The sequence below is a fragment of the Phyllostomus hastatus genome, unplaced genomic scaffold, assembly GCF_019186645.2.
Source record: "Phyllostomus hastatus isolate PE091 unplaced genomic scaffold, TTU_PhHast_1.1 phas_contig_86, whole genome shotgun sequence".
Lineage (NCBI taxonomy): Eukaryota > Metazoa > Chordata > Mammalia > Chiroptera > Phyllostomidae > Phyllostomus > Phyllostomus hastatus.
This window is the reverse complement of record NW_025333977.1, coordinates 89,094,500-89,119,039: the sequence shown is the minus strand read 5'-3', so window position 1 is coordinate 89,119,039 and position 24,540 is coordinate 89,094,500. Positions and strand designations below refer to the sequence as shown.

At 38.3% G+C, this 24,540-nt stretch overlaps 1 protein-coding gene and 1 pseudogene across 4 annotated transcripts in view; one reads left to right on the top strand and one right to left on the bottom strand.

Moving 5' to 3' along the window:
* Window positions 1-5,974: 5,974 nt before the first annotated feature.
* Window positions 5,975-23,921, bottom strand: LOC123827446 (annotated as a pseudogene).
* GOLGB1 (golgin B1) overlaps window positions 8,924-24,540 on the top strand; it is an 85,935-nt gene continuing 70,318 nt past the window's right edge. For all 4 annotated transcript variants that reach the window (XM_045851817.1, XM_045851816.1, XM_045851815.1 and 1 more), the window contains exon 1: window positions 8,924-9,050. The gene's annotated coding sequence lies outside the window, so the exon portion shown is untranslated. The remainder of the gene's footprint in view (window positions 9,051-24,540) is intronic.

The window sequence follows — 24,540 nt, the reverse complement described above, 5'->3', positions numbered from 1 at the left end:
TTGGCAAAGGATATAGACTTCCAGGAAGTCCAGGGAGCTCAGAGAGTCCCAAAGAGGTTGGACCCAAGGAGGAACACGCCAAGGCACATCATAATTACATTACCCAAGATAAAAATGAAGGAGAGAATTCTAGAAGCAGCAAGAGATAAGAGGACAGTTACCTACAAAGGAGCTCCCATCAGAATGTCAGCTGATTTCTCAAAAGAGATCTTGCAGGCAAGAAGAGGCTGGAAAGAAGTATTCCAAGTCATGAAAGGCAAGGACCTACATCCAATAATACTCTATCCAGCAAAGCTTTCATTTAGAGTGGAAGGGGAGATAAAGTTCTTCTCAGATAAGGTCAAGTTAAAGGAGTTCATCATCACCAAGCCCTTATTATATGAAATGTTAAAGGGACTTATCTAAGAAAAAGAAGATAAAAAATATGAACAGTTAAAAAAGACATCAAACTCACAGTCAGTAACAACCACATCTAAAACAAAAGCAAACTAAGCAAACAAGGAGAACAGGAGCAGAATCACAGAAATGGAGATCACATGGAGGGTTAGCAACAGGGAAGCAGGAGGAGAAGAGAGGGGGAAAAGATATAGAGAATAAGTAGCATAGACAATAGGTAGAAAATAGAGAGGGGGAGGGCAGGAATGGTGTGGGAAATGTAGAAGCGAAAGAATTTATGACCCATGAACATGAGTTAAAGGGTGGGGAATGTGGGTGGGAGGGGTGGGTAGGGGGGAGAGGACTGAAGGGGGAAAATGGGACAACTGTAATAGCATAATCAATAAAATATATTTCAAAAAATAAAGAACAATATAAACAAACCAAAAAAAAAAAAGAAGCATAAATGGTAGGTACAAAATAGACAGTGGGGAGGTCAAGAATAGTATAAGAAATGGAGAAGCCAAATAACTTATATTACAACCCATGGACATGAAATAAGGTGGGAGAATGCTATTGGGAGGGAGAGTGCAGGACCAAGGGGAGTTAAGGGGGGGGGGAATATGGGACAACTATAATAACATAATCAATAAAATATACTTAAATATAATTTAAAAAGAGAATCATACTCTAATTGTTATGTATGGAATTAAAACCACAATGAGATATCACTTCACACCTGTCAGAATGGCTATTATTAATAAATGAACAAAAATACATGTACTGCTGATCTAAGATGATCATTTCAGCATTAATCTTTAATAGTTGCTCCCTTAGTCTATTTGAAAATCTAAGGATATGGTATTCATAGGCCTTTCATCAAAACATCCCACTTTATTCTGGGAATCTGCTGCTGCTGCTGCTGCTGCTGCTAATAGTTAAAATTTATTGTGTGATATGTGCCCATCTCTGCTAATTATTTTATGGTTATTATCTCACTTAATTCTTACAACAACCCTATAATAGGAACATTTATAATTTCTAGTTTACAAATGTGTAAACTGTTGATGAGAGACATTAACTAACTCCCCCAAGTTTAAATACAAGTCTACAAAACTCTAAATAAGCCACTTATTCATTTTAGTTAATCAGTACTTCACTCTTTTTACACTTGGGCTTTATGTAGGTATTTAATTGGCTACATGAAAATGGCCCATTTCCTTTATGGAAGCCCTATTGAGTGCTGAGGTGGTGCCATATATATATATACCTCCATTATGCATCTTATACACTTAATAACTGTTAAATGACTACGTTTTCAATATCTGACCAAGAGATGTTAAGCTAAGATACAACTATTTATTCAATGATTATCTAGAAGCATTTATTTTATATATTTTTATTGATTATGCTATTACAGTTGTCCTATTTTCCCTTTATTTCCCTCCACCCTTCACACCCCCCCACCCACATTCCCCCCCTTTAGTTCATGTTCATGGGTCATACATATGTTTTTTGGCTTCTACATTTCCCATACTATTCTTGCCCTCCCCCTGTCTATTTTCTACCTACCATTCATGCTACTTATTCTCTGTGCCTTTTCCCCCTCTCCCCTCATCCTACTCCCCTGTTGACAACCCTCCATGTGTTTTCCATCTCTGTGGTTTCTTTCCTGTTCTAGTTGTTTGCTTAGTTTGCTTTTGTTTTTGTTTTAGGTGTGGTTGTTAATAACCATGAGTCTGCTGTCATTTTACTGTACATATTTTTTATCTTCTTTTTCTTAAATAATCCCTTTAACATTTCATAAAATAAGGGCTTGATGATGATGAACTTCTTTAACTTGACTGTATTTGGGAGGCACTTTATCTGCCCTTCTAAATGAAAGCTTTGCTGGATAGAGCAATCTTGGATGTAGGTCTTTGCCTTTCATGACTTGGAATACTCCTTTCCAGCCTCTTCTTGCCTGCAAGGTCTCTTTTGAGAAACCAGCTGACAATCTTATGGGAACTCCTTTGTAGTAATTGTCTTCTTTTCTCTTGCTGCATCTAAGATTCTCTCCTTATTTTTAATCTTGGGTAATGTAATTATGATGTGCTTTGGTGTGTTCCTCCTTGGGTCCAACTTCTTTGGAATTCTCTTAGGTTCTTGGACCTCCTGAAAGTCTATTTTCTTTGCCAGATTGGGGAAGTTCTCCTTCATTATTTGTTCAAGTAAGTTTTTAATTTGTTGCTCTTCCTCTTTTCCTTCTGGTACCCCTATAATTTGGGTGTTATAATGCTTAAAGATGTCCTGGAGGTTCCTAAGCCTCTCATTTTTTTCTTTTTTTTTTGAATTCTTGTTGCTTCATTCTTTTTTGATTGGATGTTTCTTTCTTCCTTTTGGTCCACACTGTTGATCTGAGGCCGAGTTTCTTTCCCATCACTGTTGGTTCCCTGTAAATTTTTCCTTTATTTCACTTAGTATAGCCTTCATTTTTTCATCTAATTTGCAACCAAATTCAACCAATTCTGTGAGCATCCTGATTACCAGTGTTTTGAACTGTGCATCTGATAGATTGGCTATCTCTTCATTGCTTAGTTGTATTTTTTCTGGAGCTTTGATCTGTTCTTTCATTTGGGCCATTTTTTTTTTGTCTTGGTGTGCCTGTTACCTAGTAAGGGGCAGAGCCTTGGGTGTTCAGCAGGGTAGGGCAACCCATGTTGCTGCACTGTGACACCATATGTGGGGAAGGGGTCCGAGAGGGAACGATGGTGCTTACTCAGCTCTCTGCCAGATTTCAGTCACTTCCCCCACTACCCACAAGTAAAGTGGGCTCCTTCTGGTGCTTATTTCTGGGTGGGTGGGCTTGTGTACATTCTAGGAGCCTGTAGGTCTCTCTAACAAAGTCTCCTATGAGGCTGAGAGTTTTTTTCTGCTGCCGCCTCAACCCCCACAAGTGTTTTCAGTCAGAGGTTTGAGTCTTTATTTCCCCAGGCTGGAACCCTGGGTGGTGGGTCTGTCTCACTCCCCAGTTATTCCTACCGGTTTATCTGCACACAAATGTGGGACCGCCTGCTCCACCATCTGCTGCCTCACCACTCCACCAGCTGCAGCCTCGACCACCCTGGTCCTCCAGCCACTGCCTTGCTGTGAGTCCTCTCCACCCAGCTGCCGGACTCCACCCCTCCTATCGATCTGGATGAATGTTTCTTCTTTAATTCCTTGGTTGTTGGACTTCCATACAGTTCAAATTTCTGTCAGTTCTGGTTGTCTTTTTTGTTTTTAAATTGTCATTGTCCTTCTTTTGTTTGTGTGAGGAGGCACAGTGTGTCTACCTATGCCTTCATCTTGGCTGGAAGTCACCTGGAAGCATTTATAATGTAAAAGATGATGTGCTACCCCTGACTGGAATTGCTCAATTGGTTGGGCATCATCCTGCAAAGAGAAACGTTGCCTGTTCAATTCCATGTCAGGTAAGTGTCTGGGTTGTGGGTTTGGGGCACATTGAAGAGGCAATCAATCAATGTTTCTCATATTGATGATTCTGTCCTCCTTTTTCTCCCTCCATCCCCCTCTAAAAATAAATAAAATGTTTTTAAAAGGCTGTGCTAGATGCAGGAGATGCTCTCTGTTAATGGACCTTACATTCCAATAGAAGAGATAAATATTAACCAAGCACGTGATTTAAAGTGTCATGACTGTTATTTCTCAGGAAATGATGTATACATATGTTTCACTAACTTGATCTGGGAGATGGACAGAACCTCTCAAGGAAGTGAACCGAAGAATAAACTGGCCAGTTGAAGGAGAAGGCAGAGGGAATGAAAAATATCTATTCAATCAATTAATCCTGAAGAGGTACTTAGTAACTATTTGTTGAGTGTGGATTTGTCTAGCACACTTGGAAAAGTGGGCTTGCCCTAGCATTAAGGGATCCAAACAGTGTTAGTGCTCTGGATATCATGCAATACAGTCATAAGTATAATCAGCAGCATAGAAAGATTAATAAAAACAAAAAGTAATAAATGTGGATTGCCTATACTGGCTCCATGCAATTCCAGTATGACATAGAGAAGAGAAAACATGAGGCAATGTCCTAGATGCCCTTTTCCACATTGTGCAACCTTCAGCACGATGCAGGCTTAAAGAGGAATTCATATCATAATGGAAAAGACAGTCCCAGGGAATAGACTAAACACTTGTACCTGTACAGGACTCTTATAAGCTATTTTATTACTGGGTATATAAATTATGTAGCTAAATCATTTATATTAATCAGTCTGCATTACTTGCCCATCAACCTAATTAAAGTGTATGTAGGGAAAGGGAAAGAGAAGGTCGATAATCCTGGGAGAAGGTTGATAATCTTCAGGGCTGAGAGGGATGAGGCAGGAGATGGAGGGTAGTGTTGCATTTACGGTACTTCAGAAATCAGAAGGTGGGCTGCTAACTGCTGCTGATTATACAAAACCCATCAATAACTTGGTTTTGACTCTAGGTTGAATATCCTTCCTAAATAGCATGCTTAGTATTCAAATAGTAAATGAAGAAGATATCTTGTTAAAAACTTCTGAAAAAAATCAAGAGTTTATTGAGCAGGACACACCTAGGACACACAGACAATTAGGAAGTCCATAGACTTTCTCACAGTATGTGTCTTATATGAAAATCTTCAAATTTACTGGTTATATTAACAGTGGTAGGGTGACTTTGTTAATCTTGGTTATTCTTTTGCTAGGAAATACTACTGAGGGTAGACTTTAGTGATATAGTCCTTGAAAGTTCCTATGAAGTATATCAGAGATGTCAGTTTAATATATAATTTGAGTTCTAGTGTTCTCATTGTGTCAGTATATTAACACATTAAGTACAGCTGCATCCTTAGGAACTTTTATACTTGGAAGTTATCCAAAAGAGGGGCCTGCCACATCCTCTAAGGTAATAAGAACATTCCTCAAATTGATGGGCTAGAGAAGTCCCCATCACAAAGCTTACTTAGGAGCCTGGGATTTATTCTTAGCTGCTATATAAAAATTAGCCACACCAATGTGAGGCACATAGTCTGTACTTATAAGTGTTTATTGAATGAACACTGAACAAGCTTTATAGTTATACCTCTTAGAAGTTTTTTTCTCTTTGGTTTAAGATTCTTCACACCCTTGTCTTTAGGTGCCTTAGGATGAGAAAGTCATAGTTGCTCCCCCTGTGACTTTCTCATATACTGCAAATGCTCAATAGTGATTCATATCAAAATATTATCTGAATTATTGTGGCATAAATGCTGCTTTTCTTCTACAAAACACTGTGGCTTCATCTCCTATGGAGAACAAGCCCACTTGCCTGAGCCATTCCCACACTTTGCTTACAATGGCTTCCAAGGTTTTCTGCCTGGCCCCACATGCTCCATGAAGTACCTAAAGCCTGCTGATTCTGTGGGGAAGATTTGAAGTTAAAAGAGGCCTCAATCAATTTTCCTGGAGGCAAGCCTATTCCAGGCCTTTGCATAAAAAACAACTCTACCCTTTCTAGTCTCTGAAGACACAGTGGAAGTTTCTAAGTGTTTTCTTTAGCTGTAACAGCAGCAGCTGCCAGCCAGACCATGGCTGGAAGAGAACCCTTATCAATTCCCATACAAGGATGCCTGGCCTTCATAGCTCTGTTCTCCCATGTGCCAGGAAAAACTGCTACTGCTTTCAGTTGTTAGCAAGAACTGAAAGACAGAGAATAGGGCCTTAATATCAAAGTAGGAGCAGAAACCAACAAGCTTCTGTATCCCTCAGGCATCTCTAATGCCTCTGAGAAGACTACTTATTCTACACTTATAGCCCTCCCAGGATCCAACCTATCACCCATCCTCCCCAGCCCAAAGCTTATCCAGCAGGAGGCAAGGAGATACCACAGACAGAATAGATCCCTAAATCTTAATCTCTTCCATTCTCAAAGACAGACCATATACAGAGACCTAAGGAGACCAGAAGCCTGAAGGTAGGCACAAAAATACACATTAAGGATTGCTGTACATGGTAAGTTTTAAGGACTCTGAGAGGATGAAACAAAAGTCGTCAGGCCTAGTCTTAGTTTTTGTAAAGCCAGCTCAGTCTCTCCATGGGTCTAGTGTCTAATCAGCAGTGTCAATGTTCCTAGGCGAAAAGTCAAGAGAACAGAAGTCCCAATTCCTATAGGAGGTCTCCTCTGACATCTATTTATAGGCGTCAATCGGTATGAAGGATGACTACCAACTGTTACATGGAAACAAATAGTCTGAAATCTACCTCATGTCTATCAGCCTCCTAGGACATCAGAAGAGAGCCCAAACAATTCAGAACAGCAGCCCCTCTGGCCACAGCACAGGTATGACACAAGTTCCCATCTACTACAGGAATATTCTGTCGGCAAGCTCCACTTGAAAAATGAGAAAATGAGCAACAAAATATAAACAGGTACCTCTGCACTTCCAGAAGAAACACCCATGACTCACTATCTATGGGGGCTAGGTATTTTAGAAGCATAATCTTTTCTTAGGCTTTGAGTATGGGGTGTTTAGTATACTTTGGATTCTTCTGGGATTTTTGTTGATGAAGGGGAATATAACTGATAAGAAGCCAGAGCTCTGCAGGGGAAATATACACAAACATTTTCATACAAAATCCAAATCTCATAATTTAGACTTTTCTTCACGCCTAGAGAAACCCTGATTAATAAGGATTATACTTAATGCCTATTTAAATATAACACTGAGAGACCAGCTACATAAGAGGTCTGCGTATCATCAGGGAGCATTTTCAGCTGTTGATGCAGTCAGCTGGGTGCCTCAGCCCTAAGCAGCTGCAGTTCCTATTCAGCAACATTCCCTTTGTTTATTGACCTCAACTAGAAGCTCTTGGAGAGCCTGGAGAAGACCTTCCAAGTCCTGGCTTGTGTCAGGCTCTGGAAGGACTGCCCATACATTCCAAGTTTTGATTACAAGAGAATGAAACAAAAGTCATCAGGCCTGGTCTGTTTTTTTTAAATTGCAGCCCACTCCATGCACTGTACCCCTTTCTCTGCTAATTTTTTTTTCTAAGCATTTTGTCATCTGCCGTATTATATTACTTATTTGTCTTCATTTTCTCTCTCCTCACTAAATTGAGTTAGAAAAAAGCAGAAATTTTTTTCCTCTTTTGATCTCAGCTCTATCTTCAGTTCCAAGAACAATTTCAAGTATATTGCAGGGGGCTAAAATTTTAGATGGGCAGCTTGCAAAAGCCTTACTGAGCATGAAGGTAAGAATGCATATAGTGGGCTGAGTGCCTGGCATACAGTAAGCTGCAATAAATTCAAATATTCATACTGTCAAGACAGTGCCTGAAATCACAGGAGCTGGCTACTTTCCCCCCTTTCCTTTAGGGGGTCTTAAGTAGAGCATGCATGATTTCAGTGACTTGTTCCTGGAACTCCTCACTTGCTCCCATTCCAGGACCAAGTCTTCAAATCTCACCTTTAGCGCATCTCAAGCGCTGCTTTTTTGTTTTCAAATTAAACTTGTATTTAGAGGTAACTGTGGGTTCACCTGCAGTTGTAAAGGTGTAATAGAGAGATCTGTATACCATTTACTGTTTTCCCCAATGGTAACATCATGTCAAACCACAGTGCATATCTCTTTCAACCTGGATACTGAAACTGATGCAACTCTGTCTCATCACATGCCCCAGTTTTACTTGTACTTGTGTACGTGTGTGACTGTGTGTGTATTTAGTTCTATTTTTACTACATTTGTGGGTTCATATATCCTCCACCAGTCAAGATGCAGAAACAGGTCGGTCTACCATCATAAAAATTCTTTATGTGGCCTATATAAACCCATTCAGCATCCTTTCTCGCCCACCCTGAAACCTAGAATCCTAGATTCTCTATACTTTTATCATTTCAAGAAAGAAGTACTTTCCTAGTATTCACTATTCTCTCGTCCTTAGAGACATCTCTGATCCTCTTTCATACAGACAACAGGTTCTAGTCCAAGTTTCATTATTAAGTCACCATTTGTCTGTGAGTGAGGCACTGGTCTTGTTCTCATTTTTCAGCAGTAAAATGAAAAGCTAGTATTAGACAACTTACTTTCCAGCCCTAATATTTTATGATTCTAAGAGCATAATCCACAACGACACTCTTCTCACAGCTTTTTTCCACAAGCCCAATGGCAACAGGCGCCTGCAGTATGCGGTTTCCGCAAAAAGCCTAAACGCTAGGCTGGGTTAGTCACGGCCTAGGAGACGGGGAATTCGAGGAATTCGGCCGAACCACCTGACAGTGGAAACACCTGACCTTTACCAAAACGCTACTCCCCGCCCCACCCCGACACTTCCGGCTTGAACTCAGATCCTCTTCCGGAACACTAGCTCCCGTCAGACTCTTCCCGTCCACCATTCTTTAAAGTGCATTGGCTGTTTCTTTGAGGAAGCAGAACATTTGCAGAGGTGATTGGTTTCCGTCATTGTTGATGAGTTGGTTACAAACAAGGCGTGCCTGGTCTCCCTGGCAACGGCTTGCCGAAAGTCCTGATTGGTCCGTGTCCTAATCCTGTCTTCCTTCCCTACAGCGAGTGGTTGAGTCCTTCAGCGGGCGCGGCGGCAGTAGGCGTAGTGTTCGGGATTCCCAGGCTGACGTGGCTTAAATTTGGGAGGGGGGCAGCTGGAGCCACTGGCATCAGCCTCTTTCAGGTGAGTGGGGGATGCTCCCCAACTCCTCCCATACGTTATCTTTTAACGGTAACCCCAGCTACAGGGCCCACGGCTGCCGAAGCAGCCACACTCGGTCCCCTCCCCGCCCGGCCTCTTTGACTCAGTCCAAGATCTGGCCCTTCACTCGCCTCCCTTCACTTACCAGGCCTAGTTCTAGTCGCCCACACGCCTACTGGCCTGGCCAGAGGGCTTCTCCTCCAGGACCTTTCTCTGCCTGGAGCGACCGAGAAAAGTGCTTGAGTCAGTCTTGCCTGCGTGGCCTGGCTCCCTGAAGGGCCTGTTGAGGCCAGCCTAAGTACGCAGTGGCTGACGTCGGAGAGAACCTTACTGCTCTGCGCTCAAGCCCTAAACCGACAGTGTCTGGAAGGGGAGGCAGGACCCAAACAAATCAAAGGTCTTGAGGGCGGAGATCACAGAAACTTTGGAGACATGAACGTAAACGAGGGCCCGTGAGACAGTCCTGACTAGGAGTTGCTGGAGAGATTCGAAGACAGGGATGACTATTGCAAGTCCACCAAGCCTAAAATTCCAGGAATCAGAGGTGGGCCGGCTATTAGAGTGAAAGGGACTCTTGGAAAGAGTACTGGAGGTACTGCAGACAAAAGAACTTGCTGTGGTGGTGAGGAGGATATTTATTCTGCATAACGTGAGTGATGGTAGTGTGAAAGAGGGGGATGAGCCCCTTGACAAGTGAGGAATATCTTTGATTTATTAAAAGAGCTCCAATTGGTCTGTGTGGAGTGGACAGTTTAAGAGTGGAACAGGTAAATACTTTCACTTACGAAAATGGTTGGACACTCTCAGAGCTTTTAAAGAATCTTATAGTCTGCAAGATGACAGTGGAGAACTCTGTACAGAGAAGCTGAAGGCCTTTTCCAAAGCAGGAAGTAAGTTAAATTTGGATTGTTCCATGATTGTGAATGATCAAAACCAGGAAATGCCCTTTTGGAAAATGGTCTTTTGGCAGGATTTGGTCATGGAATAGATATAGGAAAAAGTTGAAGAGAACTAAAAAATTACAGGCATTGTACACTGTTTCACATCTTTGATTTTTCATCCCTGGACTGTGGAACGAATGACCATTAAATGCTTTTCTCTTTGCTGCATTTAATTTGTTTGTCTACGTCAATAGTTTCCAAACATTTTTATTGCAACCTTTATCAGTAAAACATTTAAAATAAGCATTCTCAAAATAATGTGTCTTTAATTGTAGGTAATGGATAAATGGCACTGTAAATATAAAATATGCAAAAGCATACTTTTTAAAGGCTGATAAACAACTCTTACACACCCCCTGGGATGCTCCCAAACCAATATGGAGTCCGTATAAAGGTGTTTCCTTACTTTTCAAGAAGGCTGTCTGCATCTTTAAGGACTTTCAGACTGAGGGGATTTCCTTTTTAAAATATTTTTTGAGGCCCTCCATTGTTCTGGAATGCAGATTCTCCTAAAAATATTCATCTGTTGGAGACAATTATTTTTTCCTTCTGCTTGATTCTTAAATGCCTTTGTTCTCCTTTGCATTAATGAATTGATTAGAAGGTTGTAGGTTTTACTCTTCTTTATTAAAAATAAACCATTCATAAACAACTTAGGTTAACTCTTAGTAGGAATAAATTATTTGGGAACTGTCTTGCCACTGATCATTACATACCACTTTATTGTTAGGAGCTGCTATATAAGTGGAGTTTAGGCTCCTGAATACTCTATTTTTAATGAGCCTTTTTAAAATCTGCAATATGTGCTTTCAGTAAAATGAAATTTAATACAAAAGAGTATAATATAAAAACAAAAGTCTGTACTCTTTTCCCCATTTCCCACCTTCCAGAAGTAAGCACTGTAAATAATTTTTTTTCCTAAGAAACCTTCTGATCATATTCAAGTACACACACATACATATATTTCCCTTTCCTTTTTATCTCCACAAGTGGAATCATAAAACACATGCTATTTTACACCTTTCTGTGCCACTTGATACTATATGTTAGGTATTCTTTCATATCTGTAAGTATAAAACCACATCATTTTTTAAGAAGGCTACATAGCATTCCCTTGTAGAAATATCAAAATGTATTTAACCTGTCCTCTATTAATGGACATTTAAATTGCTTCCAGTTATTGACCATCATAAACCCTGCTCTAGTGAATATCCATGTACATAATGAGGTCCGTCCATAAAAAGTCCAGCCATTGTTAAGATAACAAGATGGGTTTACATCACATTGATGTAACCTGGCAGCCAAGGAGAGAGGACTAGAATGTGCATGTGTGAACAATGGCGGCTTTACTGTACTAGTCAGTGGGTGTGGTATACACCAGTGAGTGAGCATGTGTACTGTATGGCCATTGCATTCAAAACGACTGAGTGCATAGAGCAACAAGTCTGCATCATCTTTTGCATTAAGCTTGAACATTCCTCTGCGGAAACTATTTGGAGGATTCAGAAGGCTGCAGCTATGAGCAACTGGTGATTGGCAGCTTTATCATGACAACACGCCTGCTCATGCATTACATCTTGTGCAGAGATTTTTGGTGAAACATCAAGTTAACCAAGTGACTAAACATCACTCCCCCACAGCCCAGATTTGGTGCCCTGTGACTTCTGACTTTTCCCAAAAGTAAAGTCACCTTTGAAAGGGAGGAGATTTCAGACCATTGATGAGATGCAGGAAAATACGATGAGGCAGCTAATGACGATTGGGAGAACTGTGTGAGGTCCCAAGGTGCCTACTTTGAAGGGGACTGAGGCATCATTGTCCTATGTACAATGTTTATTGTCTCTTGTATCTTCAATAAATGTCTCTATTTTTCATATTGCATGGCTGGATACCTTCTGGACATACTTTGTATATCCTTGGCCCTTGTGTGAGCCTGTCTATCATATAAGCAATATGGAATTCTTTGGAGCTATACTATTCTGAATCCTTTCATTTTAGTTGATATAACCCTCAAAAAAAGTGCTTATGGAACTGTAAGTGTCCTCATGCCTCCAACCCTATTTTCAGCTGCAGTAACAAATGCTGGGTGATGAGGTTACTCAGAAGACAGAGTATCTTTTGTGTATCTACATCAGCCAAGAAGCTTTGCTGAGTTCTGTGACTAGGCAAATTATTTGACCTTGACATGTCTTAGTTTACTCATCTTTATACTGGGTGTGTTGATTGAACCTCCTCCTTGGGGTTGTTTTTAATAATAAAATGAGTAAAATAATGATGACAAGTGAGTTATACGTAAAGCAATTGGAGCAGTACTTAATACATAGTACTGTATATAATTATAGCTGCCATGTACTCTAAATTTATTTAATGAAAATGGTAGGTTTTTGTGTCATGAAAAATAGGTTGTTATTTTCTAATTATAAAGTTATAATTTGCATATGCTTTTTCCAGCTTTATGGCAAACTGGTTGAGAATTAAGGAAATTATCAAATTATCAAATAATTTAATTATTAAATTATCAAATTATTTTGATAATTAAGGAAAACTGAGGCTCAACCAAATAACCATTAAATAAGTTTGAAGAGGGACCTGGAAGTCTCACCATTTTCTGTGTTGTTTCTGTGGGAAAATATGATTTAAATTCCCAAGCAAATGGATGTACACACAGGCATGTACTATCTTTCAGTTATTTTCTTGGTTTTCCCATGTATTTTGTACTAAGTTCTCTGCGGTTAGAGACATACTTTATATTTCTTTTTATATTTTTGTGACTCCTGGCACTATGCTGTACACCACGTAATTATTTTAAAAATAGTTTGTTTAGCCCTGTTGGTATAGCTCTGTGGGTTGAGCGTGGGCTGCGAACCAAAGTGTCTTGGGTTCGATTCCCAGTCAGGACACATGTCTGGGTTGTAGGCCAGGTCCCCAGGGGGCCACGTGAGAGGCAACCACACATTGCTGTTTCTCTTTCTCCCTCCCTTCCCCTCTCTCTAAAAATAAGTAAATCTTTAAAAAAGTAAAATAAAAAATAGTTATTTATAGTAGTGAAGACTTATAAAATAAGACTTACTGAAGTTTAAGTGCCACCTCAACATGCAAGTGTCAAGCTCCTGTTCAGGGTTTTTGGAAGGTGTGTCCAGCATTGTCTTCAGGATATTGTTTTATTTGCCTTGGTTTTTTATTGAATCTTGGCCTTGGCATATCGTCATTTTTTTTTCTTTTCCCACGTTGCTACTCATTCTGGTGCTTTATGAAACAATGGGAAAAGCATTGTTTGTCCAACAGTCGCACATATTCCACACATGAATTTATTACTATGAACATAAATATTTTCCCCTTCACTAATTTTTATGTATGCATTTGCCCATTTCTGTCCTACAGTGAGCTAACAGAGGTGGAGGTCCATCTTTTTTCATTTACTTTAAACATGCTACTTAGTGGTTCTCTTGCCCTCGAATTCACAACCTTTGAGCTACATAAAGCACTTAACTGGATCTGAGATACTCTTTCCACATCTATTTCTATATTATTCCTTTAATGGCAACAACTAGAAAAATTACTCTTGAATCATAGTCATAATACTGGGCATTAGAATCTTCCTTGTCAGTCTTCATTTTAAATGACTTACTACAATCTAACCACTTTGTGTTGGAGCCACTACCAAAAGCTCAATTCCTGGCTCTCAATTTGATGCTCTTTCCACTATGCCATCTTCTTTCTCATGGCCCTCTGATATTATTGAATCACTCCACAAGCAGATTCCTTTTACCCTGGCCTGTAATGATATAGGCATGATAACAATGTTGTCTTTCTTCAAATGTACATGTTTTAACCACTTATGTGAGAAAAGTAACCTATTTTTCATTTAAAGAGCATTTTATCTTATTCAATAATGCTTAATTATCTGAGAGACTGAAATATCGTAACTTCTCTGTCAGTTTTCCTCATGTATAAAATGGAGATAATGATAATATCTACTTTGCAAATTTAGTAAGGATTACAGAGAAAAATGTAAAGTATCTGGTACATATTGCTCAGTAATTGTTACTCTTAATATCATTCTATGTTCATTTGTATGTGTCCTTTATATGCAATAATTTTTAGTAGGATGCTGGTGAAGAAGACACACCCTTCTAGAGAAATGAATCAGAATTTGATATGTGGTAGTGGTGGATGGGAAGAGGGGAGTTTCAGCTTGAAAAAAAATTCAGAATTTTAATTTTATATTTGGAATATGAAAAAACATTTTTACAATAGAAATTATAAATTCATCACAATCTTCTTGGCTGATGGTGATATGCAAAATATCTGATCTAGGGCATACCGTCTTGGGTATGTATGTGTGTGCACATGTTTGTGCATACCTGATAATCTTACATGTCTCCAAAGGGTGTATGGTTTTAAAATGGTCGAGAAACACTGTCATTGTGTTTGACATCTCAGTATTATTCTGTTTATCCCTAAAGGAAGTAGCTGTAGCCGAAGGATCCAAGCTACTTAGAGCAGAACTTGTAGGTACAAACAGCAGGGCTATAATAGAGGTGGATTGGGTGTTGTTTGGGGAATCTGAACTGAAAGTGACGGAAAATGGCCAGTGAGTGAGGTAAATACAGGTCAGCACGTGAGACAAAACCAGAGATTAAGTTGAGAAACTCTCTTATGGACAACTCTGGCTGTTAATTGATTTGTAAAAACAACAAAAACAAACAAAAAAAAACCCCCAAAACCCTTTTGATTATAAAATAAAACTCAAGTACTAAAAAAAATCCCCCCAAATGTATAGTTTAATTATTATAAGATGAACATCTCGTCATTCCCTCCATGCACCCCATCCCAATAAAAACCCTCCCTTTTATTCCCAACTCGCATTTCCTGTGGTTTTTCTATGGGTTGATCACCCAAATGTGAACTTTCCCTCCACCTTTTTAACTTTGTGTGCCCCTGTCTTTTTCTTACAATTTCTGTTGAAGAACTGAGGCCTTTTAACCTGTGGAGTTTCCTTTACTCTTGGAATTTCCTTTTTATGGGTTCAGTTCAGCTATTCCTCTGTCCTCTGCATTTCCTGCAAATTGGCAGCCCGTCCAGTGGCTTCACCAGACTGAGGTTCAATTCCTTTGGCCTGACTATAGGTGGTGGTATATTCTTTCATTGGGAAGGTCATAAAGTCTGGTTTTTGCTCTTTTTTGTTATTAGCTACAGATGTGCTGTCTAAATGCATGAATTTATTAGGAGTTGTAAATACGGGACTACAAATTTTAATGCAACCATTTTATTTTCATTTATTAGCTGGAATAATTTTATAGGGCAATGTGTTGCCTCATTTATTATTTGCTTCCTGAGTGATAAAGTTCAAGTAGGAAAAGCAGGATAAATTATTGTACTTACCTAATTTCAACATAATCAGTTCAGATATGACCAGTTTATTATTATTATGAACTTATGGCTTTAAACATTTTTGGTGTTTTAATGCATTGCAATTCATACTCTTACCAGAAACTTACATTGTTCTTTTGGCCTATGAGAATTTTAGTTCGGCTCCTTAGCCATTTTGACATGACCGTAGAAGTCTTCGATGGCTTCCTTGCTATTTCATATGACAAGATGTTTCAGACTCATTTTGTGCATTTCCTACTAAACTGGAATCAGTCATTTCTCCAAGAAGCCCTCCTACTTAAAAATATTTTTTAATGGGAAATGCTATTTTAAGACCCCAGTCTATGCATAAAAGATGCTCACTGCTTCTCAGTTCATCATTGTTTTTAAGCCTTTTCAGAGGACAGAGCTAGAAAAATGTATCTATTAAGGTAATATACCTTGTAGGTTCATACTGATATTTTCAATTCAAATTCAAAATCAGTTTTTATTTCACAGTTCTTAGTTTCTTCTGCGTTATAGCTGTTACTCCTTTTTACATGCTGAAGATAATGATAGAATTACTGTGCCTATAATTACTCATTTACTTTAATTCCACATAACGCATATAATAGTCTAGAAATAATAATACTGATAGAACTACCACCAATTTTTGGTTACCAAAAACAATTTTTAAAGGGTTTCTTTGCATATGCTATTTACATCCTCCCCAAATATTTTCTCATGGTAGCTCTATATATTGTCAGAGCATATAATCATTAAATACTATGCTCTCTCCATCCCAGTCTTGGTCCCACAAGTAACTATATAATGAATGCTTACAATATTTTTTGTTGTTGTTGTCCTGGCTAGTGTGTCTAAGTTGGTAGGGTGTCGTTCTGCAAACCAAAAGGTCATGGGCTTGATTCCTGGTTAGGACACATGCCTGGGTGGCTGGTTCAGTCCCTGGTCAGGCATGTGTAGATGGCAACTGATCTGTTTTGCTCTCACAACCATGTTTGTCTCCTTCTTCCCCCTCTTCTCTTTCTTAAGTCAATTTAAAAAACTTAAAAAATTTTATTGAATTTATCAGAGTGATATCAGTTAATAAGGTTACATAGATGTCAAGTGTAAAATTTTATAACACATCATCTGTATATTGTATTGTGTGTTCACCACCCCAAGTCAAGTCTCCTTTCTTTCACTATTTATCCTCATATACCTTCTATCTCCTGCCACTCACTCTTGCCTCTGATAATCACCATATTCTTTTGTCTTTGTCTGAGTTTTGTTTCGTTTCTTTCTTTCTTTCTTTCTTTCTTGCTTTCTTGCTTGCTTAATCCCTTCACCTATTCTACCTAGTCCCTAACCTAACCCTCCTTCCCTATGACAGCTATCTGTCTGATCACTGTCTCTATGAGTCTGTTTTTGTTTTGTTTGTTAGTTTATCTTGTCCATTAGATTCTACATATAAATGAAATCATATGATATTTGTCTTTCTCTTACTGGCTTATTTCATTTAGTATAATACTCTACATGTCCATCCATGCTGTCCCAAAAGGTAAGATTTCCTTCTTTTTTTATGGCTGTGTAGTATTCCACGGTGTAAATGTAACTCAGCTTTTTTATCCATTCATCTGCTGATAGACATTTGGGCTGCTTCCAAATCTTGGCTGTTATAAATAATGCTACAATGAACATAGGTGTACCTGTATTCTTTCAAGTTAGTGTTTTTGGGTTTCTTTGAATAAGTTCCCAGAAGTGGAATCACTGGGTCCATAAGGCAGCTCCATGTTTAATTTTTTGAGGTATCTCCATACTGCATTTCACAGTGGCTGCACCAGTCTGCATTCCCACCAACAGTGCGTGAGGGTTTCCTTTTCTTCACATCCTGACCAGCACTTGTTTATTGATTTACTGATGATAGCCATTCTGATAGGTGTGAGGTGATACCTCATTGTGGTTTTAATTTGCATTTCTCTGATGAATAATGATGTTGAGCATCTTTGCATCTGTGTGTTGGCCATCTGTAGGTCCTCTTCAGAGAAGAGTCTGTTCAGGTCCTTTACCCATTTTTTTAATTGGGTTGTTTTTGTTTTTGTTGTTGAGTTTTATAAGTCTTTTATAAATTTTAGATATTAACCCCTTATCAGATGTATCATTAGCGAATATGTTCTCTCATTCAGTAGGTTTTCTCTTCGTTTTGTTGATGGTTTCCTTTGATGTCCAAAAACTCAATTTGATGGTAGTCCCATTTGTTTGTTTTTTCTTTTTCCTATCTTGCTCAAGGAGATATATATAAAAAAAATATTGCTATGAGCAGTGTCTGAGATTTTACTGCCTGTGTTTTCATCCAGGGTTTTTATGGTTTGGGATCTAATATTTAAGTCTTTAAACCATTTTGAATTCGTTCTTGTGTGTGGTGTGAGAAGATGGTTTAGTTTCATTTTTTTGCATGTATCTTTCCAATTTTTCCAACACCATTTACTAAACAGACTGTCTTTACCCCATTGTATGTTCTTACCTCCTTTGTCAAATACTAATTGACCATAGAGGCGTGGTTTTATTTCTGGGCTCGCTGTTCTGATCTCTATATCTGTTTTTATGCCAGTACAACCAATGCCTATAATGACGTTTTGGTCATTTTGGTTGTCTCAAGCTTTCTCTGAGTAGATGCCTTAGGAAAGGCTCATGGGAAAATTTTCATGAATTTTCTTACATATTTGTAACATTCTGTCTCTGCTCTCTATAGCTGAAGGTCATTTTTGCTAAAAATAAAATCCTTGGCTTACATGTTCTGCCCTTGAATAGCTCATATCTGTAACTCCAGTTTGGTTTTTTTTAGATTATATCTTTTTATTTTTAGAGAGAGGGGATGGGAGAAAGAGAGGAGAGAAACATCAATGTGTGAGATATACATTGACAGATTGTATCTTCCACGCCCCCAACTGGGGACCTGGCCTGCAACCCAGGTTTGTGACCTGGTTGGGGATTGAACTGACCACCTTTTGGTTCCCAGGTGGGCACTCAGTCCACTTGAGTCACACCAGCCAGGGCTGTAACTCTGATTTTTTCTGGCAAAAACATTGTTGTTGAAAACATTGTTACGATAGTCTTTATTTTCTTTATCTTGCAAAAGTCAGATGAGCTTTTGGCTTAAATCTCAAAGGATTATTTTTTAAGTCTGTTGATTTTACTCTAGTAAATGTCTTTTTGGGCATTGTGGGTTGATATTCTCAGGTACATTGTAGGCTCTTTTAATATGTAGCTTGAAGTCTTTTTAAATTTGAAGTAATTGTTCTTGGCTTTGTTTTTTGTGTTCTGTACCTTTGGTTTTCTTCAGGAAATCCTATCATCTTCATTGCTTATCTGCAGTATTTATCATTTTCTCTTGGTTCCTTTTGAATTATTGCTATTTCTTTAAAAATGTTTAAAATAAATCATTAGGAATAACTTAGATTTTCTATAGAAAATTTGCAAAGACAGTTGCATTCAGTTGATCTCTCACCCAGTATTCCTTAATATCTTAACATGTTCCATTAGCAAAGTACATTTGTCAAAACTTAAGAAAACAACATTGATTCATTACTATTAACTAAACTCCATACTTTGTTTTAATTTCCAGTTTCTCCATTAGTGCCCTGAACATATCATAGGAAATCACATTGCATTTACCGTATTTTTCAGACCATAAGATGTGCCTAGATTTTAGAGGAAGAAAATAGGAAAATAAATTTTGAAGCAAAAAATGTGGTAAAATATTTAATAACATAAAATAACATAATATTTTCACCAATGTAAATGTAAACAGAACTCAACAGTAGCATTAACAACCATTATTTCTCCCAAATTTGCGGGGTGCGGAATGTGCGTCTTATAGTCCAAAAAAATCGGGTAAGTCCATTTCTTTTTTAATTGGGATAATTATAGAATCACATACAATAAATAATACTGAGAGATCCTTGTACTCTTTGTGCAGTTTCCCTCAGTGGTACCATTTTACAGATCTATTGTGTAATGCTACAACCAGGATACTGGACATTAATACATCCCCTAGTTTTATTTGTAAAACTTTAAATTGTATACTATACAATTTTATCAGCTGTGTAAGTTCCATATCCACTACAGTTAAAATACTGCAAGGTGTCAAGACCACAAAGATCCCTGGTGTTGCCTTTTTAAAACTGTAACTACCTCCTACCTTCCTGCCTCCAAACCCTCCGTAAATACTGGCAGCCACTAATCTGTCCTGCATTCCTAAAATTTTGTCATTTCAAAAATATAAGTAGAGAATTACATAGTATATAACCTTTTGGAATTATCTTTTTTTCATTCCTAAATCCCTAGAGATTAAATGGTTGGGTGTATCAATAGTTTATTCCATTGTATTTCTACATAGTATTCCACAGTAGTGATATACCATGGTCTGTCTAACCATTTACCTGTTAGAGGACATCCTTGCTGATTCCTTCCACTGAAGCTCCTATGAACGTTCATATACAGGTTTTTGTTTGAATTTAAGTTTTTATTTCTTTGAAACAAATGCTTAGGTATAAAATTACTGGGTTATAATGTAGTATATTTATAGTTATTTTCTGATTTTTAAAATTATTTTTATTTCAGCTTTCTTCTTATCTTAAGAGATGATTTGTTATAATTATTCATTTTACTGTTCCTTTTAGTTTCGTCTTCATTTCCAAAATGATTTTTTAGAAATTTCAGTTATTTCCACTCCACTTCTGGGTTTTTCTGTTTTACATTGATGCCTGAATTGCCATTTTCTGCAAAAAGCTGTGCAGTGCTAGCATGAATAGTGACTAGACAGTCACTATTCATAATGGCTGTTGCAGTTCCCTCATGCATAAACCAAGGAGTGGCTTTCAAAGTCAGTCCTGCCTGAATCCCTACCATTAGCTCAAGTCCATACACAAAATTTTCAGCTTGCTTGCATGTTGTATCATCTGTACAATTGCAAAGAACTGCTGGTGCCTATCATACTTCTGTTTCTCCAAGACTAACATGAAATGAAAGCTGAAACAGGACTCTGCATCATCACCCAGTTCACAGCAGGGGGAGATTGATGTCTGTAGCAAGGAAAACTATATCCTCTCATTGCAGGGTTGTAATGGGCTTGTGGCATCAGATGAAGCAATTCAGTATCCAAAGATCCTTCCCACTTACAGGAAACACCAGGGCACAGGCAGGAGTAAGGCTGAAACTCACAGAGCTCTTTGTGGTCTGCTTTTTCTGTGTGGTAGAGTTATTTCACATTCAGAACAGGCATATTTACAAGGGAAAATTACTGAATTGGCCACTTTCTCCATAGCCAAGTTGCCAATGGATCCCCACCACCGTGGGCAATGCCACCACTTCTTCCCCTTGCCGATACCACTGCCATTTCCCGTTCATTTGTTGGCTTGTTTCGTGGCCAAACGTAATATCTGTCTCGGAGAATGTTCCATGTGCGGTTGAAAAGAATACCTATTAGGTCAATTTTGTCTAATGCATAGTTCAAGTCCAATGTTTTCTTAATGCTTTTTTTGTATAGATGATTTATCCATCACTGACAGTGGGATAATGAAATGCCTTACTATTATTACATTGCTGTCTATTTCTCTCTCCAGTTTGGTTAAGATTTGCTTAATATAATTAGGTACTTTGATGTTGTGTACATATATATTTACAAGTTCATATCCTCTTGATGAATTGACCTTTTTATTATTTATTATGTAATGACCTTTTCTGTCTCTTGTGACAGTTTTGACTTGAAGTCTAGTCTGTTGTCTAAATGGAGGTACCCCTGTTTTCTTTTGGTTACTGTTTGCATGGAATTTCTTTTTACATCTTTCGCTTTTAGCCTATGTGTATCCTTAGAGCTAAGTGAGACTTGTACACAACATAGTTGGATCTTGGTTTTTTAATGCATTCAGTCACTGAGCCTTTTAGTTGGAGAATTTAATCCATTTACATTTAAAGTAATTATTGAAAGGTTAAGGACTTACTATGGTAATTTTGTTAATAGTTTTCTTACAGTATTGTAGTTCCTTTGCTCCTTTCTTGTTCTCTTGCTGTCTTCCAGGGTTTTTCAAAAAAATTTTTAATAAAAATAGTTTTTGTTTATTTTTTAATTTTATTTTTCTATTAGAGTTTACATTCAATATTATTTTATTTAATTGTCAGGGGTACAGCATAGTGGTTAGATGATTATATTCTTTACAAAGTATTCTCTTAGGTATTTCCAGTACCCACCTGGCAGCATACATAGTTATTACAATATTATTGACTGTATTGCCTATGTCATACTTTACATCCCTGTGACTATTTTGTAATTACCACTTTGTACTTCTTAAGCCTTTCACCTTTTCACCCAGTCCCCCAGACCCTCCCTCTCTGGCAACCATCAGTTTGTTCTCTGGGTCTAGAAGTCTGTTTCAATTTTGTTTGTTCTTTTTTTTTCTTTAGATTTCACATATAAGGGAAATCATGTGGTATTTGTCTTTCACTGACTGCCTGACTTCACTTAGCATAATGTTTTCTATGTCTATCCATGCTGTCACAGGTGATGAAATTCGTTCATTTTTATGGCTGAGTAATAATATTCCATTGTATCAATTTTTTATATGTATTTTTATATCTTATATCACTTTAATGCCTTTCAGTTCTTTTAGGAGATTTTGTAGGTCATCAGGTTGCTTAGTAGCTTTGAATTGTTTTTGAGCAAGGCTTTATGAAATTCTTTTATTTCTTGAATGATTATTTTTTCTTATAATTTCTATGAAAATTTACTGTTACTTTGCATTTGCTCATGTTTATGTTTGTTTAATGACTTTGAACTTGGGTTGCTATTCTATGTTGTTTTCCTATGTTGTTCAAATATATGGTAGCTGGATTTCTGAGATTTCCTGACTTTTTTCTTTTTACCATTTGCACTCTTTATCTGGATCTTTCTTTGTTGATTCTGCTTTGATGAATCTGAGTCTGTTCTCAGTAGATTCTCCTCAGTGGAGGCCCTGTTCTGGAAGAGAGCCCTGGCTACCATAGTAGCCATTTCAGATTCTGTAGGTTCTTTGCACTATCTGCTGTGGTGGGGCTATATCAGATTCTTTCAGCTGCTGTTCTTTAACTGGCTTGCCAGTTTTCCAGTAAATACACCCTGGCTCCTTTGTGGTTCTCTTAGCATAAGGTCTATCAACATTTTACCTCTGTCCTCTTGTTGTAGGTGGGAATTAGACTTTTCCACAAGATCACAAGGAAAGCATTCCAAGGACCCATGCATGGGAGACTCATGTGGCATGGTTTATTTATGTGGAAATAGAAGCTTCCTCCTGGGTTCCCAATGTCCCATCTCCCCCTGTCCCACCATGGAAAAAGTACAACCGTGTCTTCAGTATGCCCAGCACAAAAGCCAGTATCCAGAGTTTTTATTTCACATTGAGGTTTAGTCCTTTGAAGCCCACACGCGAGCAGCTAAGTGATCTCAGCCCCCATCCAGGCAACTGGGCTTGTTTCCATTCTGGCTGCTCTGGTGGTAGTCCATGGGGCTGCTGGCAATGTGGCTGCTATGGCCACATGGCAATGGAGAGAGAACACAGGATCGCACAGGGTGAGTGCATTACCCTATGGACAAGAGAGAGGGCTGCTTTGTTTCCCTGGGGTTATAACCAGGAGCTTAGGTTTGGGATGGACCAGGTACTTTTTCAAAACAACCAGTCAACTTCCCAAACTTCCACAGGCTTTGCTTAGGTCTCTCCCCTTAGTTAGACTGTCAGGTCTCTATGATCAAGCAAACACCTGCCCCTGTACCCTCCAATGATCCCTTATCCGGGAGTGGGGGAAGGGAGGAATGTTGATCCCCTGAGGTGTGAAGCTATAGCTTCCTGGCTAAGCAAGCAGGCTCCTGTTTCCCAGTTTATTAAGCTCAATGTCTAGTTCCCTTTTGCACCCCTTTTCTAGCTAAATACCAGTGGTAACATTGTTAGATTTCTTCCCTGGGCCTGAGAAATCGAAGTAAAACAGATTAACAAGAGAAAAGCATACACACTTATTAATGTAAGTTTTGTGCAACACAAAAGCCCTCCTGAGGTAATGAAGACCCAAAGAAGCACTTGAATTAAACACTTATATATCGAACTAGATAGAGTAGTAAATTCTGCAAATGAGACAAGGCAAGGGAGTAGTTAATCATGGAGAAGTGACTGGGAAGATAATGGTTAGTTTACAAGGTTTATTTTTTACAAATTTCCCTTCGCCTCAACTCCCCATCCCTGGAGATAAGAACATTACTTTCCTCCTGATAGTAATGTTCTTACAGGGGGGTACAGGGGCAGACATCTTCTGTATGGGTGTTTTAATCTCTTGCTTAGAGGGAAAAAAGGGAGGTCAGAGTATACTTCTTTTTCTGCTTTTTTTCCCAAGTGTCTTTAGCTCAGAATAATATTTATGCCAAAGTAACATATTTTGGAGTGGCTCATTATGCCACCCTTCACTTTCCTTTAGTTTCTCTTGCGTGGGCAGCAGTGCCACATAGATCTGTGGCTGTTGGGGGTTTGTTACGATCCATGTTTATTTTACAGTTTGTTGGAAACTTTAGGAGGGAGGAAGATTGGGAGGGAGGGAAGGGAAGTGTTGTGTGTGTGTGTGTGCACGTGTGTGTGTATATATATATTTACACTGTCTATGTCTTGTGATTTTTGGTAGTTTGTGTCTTTTAAGGAATTGGCCCATTTTATCCATATTAATGTATTTATAGACATAGAGTTATTTGTAGTGTTCCTTTATTATTTTTTAATGTATGTTAGATCAGTAGTGATGTCTCCTCTTTCATATCTGGTATTGATAATTTGTGTCTTCTTTCTTCTTTTCTTGGTCAGCCTGACCAGAGCTTTATCAATCTTACTGATCTTAAAAAAACCCCAAACTTTTGATTTTATTGATTTTCTCTGTTTTTCTGTTTTCAACTTTATTAATTTACTGCTCTAATCTTAATTTATTTTTTCTGCTAACATTTAATTTGCTCTTCGTTTTCTAATTTCCTGTAAGAGAAGCATAGGTTGTGGATTCCTTATTTCTTTTCTAATATATGTAGTTAATGCTATACATTTTTTCTTCTTTTAATTAAATTTACTGGATTTTGAACAAGGATTATATTTAAGTTTTAGCAAAAACACATGATTTATCAG